Here is a 2,213-nt window from a genome sequence, read left to right on the forward strand (position 1 = left end):
TATCAATTTAATGGTATGCAATAACTATTAAGAAAACCTTAATTTTCTTTTTTAAATTACTGTCATACAGTGTATAATTTTAAATATTTGATATTTAATAATTAAAAGTTATTTAAACAAGGAGCTTCCTGCTTCCTGTGTGGAGGTACGAGCCCCGGAAGCTGCAGATCTAAACGCTTTAGAGAGAGATTAAGTCTCATTAGCCAGTTAGTATTTTCTTTGCATTTTTGGATTTTAATTTGGCAAAAATAAATATATTTACTTAGTTATTTATTATTATTGTATTTGTTGTTGTCACAGAAAGTCGCAGGCTTCCCTTTATAGAAACTTGGTTCTTTCCAAACTCTTAAAACCACTGAAGCTACAAATCTTAAAAGTCAGAAGAATATATTTATCAGTAAATGATCTCGACTGGAACCTGAAAATCTATGACTTTATTGCTCAATTGCACATTTTCTTACTTCTTTATTTATAATGTAGAACTCCAGATATACCGTCCCTTTGCTAAACCAGTGCAGCATTGTTCTTAGTAATGTTGGCAGCAGCAGTTTTAAGTTTAACAAACGTTGGTTTTGGAGTTTGGCGAAGGAAGACGGAACAGAAAGCAACAGAGAGAAAGTTTACACTTCATTTCATTTAACCAAACAGTTTCCACCAAAAGCATCTCATCAACAATTCTCACTGTACTGAGGATTAAATATAGCACTTCATATGTGTGCAACACTTTGAATGTTAATGTGTTAACAAAGGGACAAACATATATAAATGAACAGTTCAATCAAACTGGATTTGCATTAATTTCAGCTCTTACAATAAAATAAAGCAGATACATTTCTAAAACTTTAAGTTTATTTGAATTACAGAGTCACATGATCCATATGATGAAATCACAACTAGGCTTGAACCATATCTGCAACTTCATATCTAGTCCAGTCCAGCCCAAAATTTGCGATGTACGATAATTATATATTATATAATTGTATTATTGTATTTTATGTTTCAAGCGATGCTGATATTCTCTTCTCTCAATATTATGAAAAACATTTCATATGCCAGTAAATATTGTGATATTCAATATTGTTGTTGCTGTTTCATCCTTCATCATCAAGTCTCATTGCATACAATTATTTCATATAACAATAACCAAAGCAGCTGCTTAATCAATGAATTTTGTGGCAATTGATAAATGTCAAAGATGTAAAACAAACCCAAACTAAAAAAGAGACAAGTGGTCGCATCAGCACAACAACAACAAAACGCATGTGCAGAAAATCAGGTGAAATAAACTACATGTGTGTTTCCCACCTCTGTTATGTCTGATCCCAGCTTTACCTGAAATGGTTGAGTTTAGAATCTGTTGACCACCTTCATCCTTTCTAATCCCAATATTTCCCCAGTTGGTCCTGATCTCTGCTTTGTCCAGTCTGGTGACGACGTCCTCCTTCACTCCAGAGAGCTGAAACACACAGTCGTACCTCCTCCAGTCTTCAGGTGTGACTGATGAAATGTCCAGGTCAACTCTCATCTGGAAGGTTTCATCATGGTTGGGGAGGATCTCTCCTTGGTCCACGTCCTCATAAAGCTCCTCTCCATCTTTCCTCCAGAACATCACAGCTCTGTGAGGGTAGAAACCTGTAGCGTGGCAGCTGACTGGAGAGGAGGGAGTCTTCTGGAGGAGAGACACTGAGGGAAGCTCTGGAGAGAGAAACAGAAAAACAGCTTGTAGTTTCTTATAATTTTCTGCATACTAACATTACCATTCCTGTTTGATGGGATGTGTTTTGAAAGACTTTGTTACACATTTTAATATATATGCCAAATGTAATTTAAAAAAAAGGTGTGGTGGGACAGAGAGGAAAAAGACAGATGAAGAAATGTGAGGAGGGAGAGAGAGAGAGTTTAGAAAGAGCGGCGGTGAAGAGACAGTGATGGAAAGAGAGTGAAAGAGACACTGAGGCAGAAAGAAATGGGGCAGAAAGGAAGAAAAGTGGTGATAAATATGTAAGAGAGAGTGACAGAGAGAAAATGAGGAAAGGAAAGAGAGGTAGAGGTGAGAGAAAATGAGAGAAATATAAATGTGTGTAAACTGACACAGTCGGTCTCTGGATGTTGGTTTGTATTTATTGTTACTGTTGGTTAGAAACAGAGGAAACATGTGAAGACTGTTGTTGATGAAACTTCATCAGATCATGTGATTGTACCTGTTCTCAGCA

The 2,213-nt window shown here is 36.2% G+C and overlaps 2 pseudogenes across 2 annotated transcripts in view; both read right to left on the reverse strand.

Annotated features, from left to right (window-relative positions):
* Positions 1–1,609, reverse strand: part of LOC147818656 (major histocompatibility complex class I-related protein 1-like) — a 6,770-nt pseudogene extending 5,161 nt beyond the window's left edge. Inside the window, exon 1 of the transcript XR_015437772.1 lies at positions 1,333–1,609. The product of XR_015437772.1 is annotated as a major histocompatibility complex class I-related protein 1-like (transcript). The remainder of the gene's footprint in view (positions 1–1,332) is intronic.
* LOC111661203 (major histocompatibility complex class I-related gene protein-like) overlaps positions 1–2,213 on the reverse strand; it is a 12,932-nt pseudogene that overhangs the window by 7,085 nt on the left and 3,634 nt on the right. The gene's annotated exons all lie outside the window — the stretch shown is intronic.

Source organism: Seriola lalandi, unplaced genomic scaffold (genome assembly GCF_002814215.2).
Source record: "Seriola lalandi dorsalis isolate HSWRI2012SDOR001 ecotype SW California unplaced genomic scaffold, Sedor1 jcf7180002054538, whole genome shotgun sequence".
Taxonomy (NCBI): Eukaryota; Metazoa; Chordata; class Actinopteri; order Carangiformes; family Carangidae; genus Seriola; species Seriola lalandi.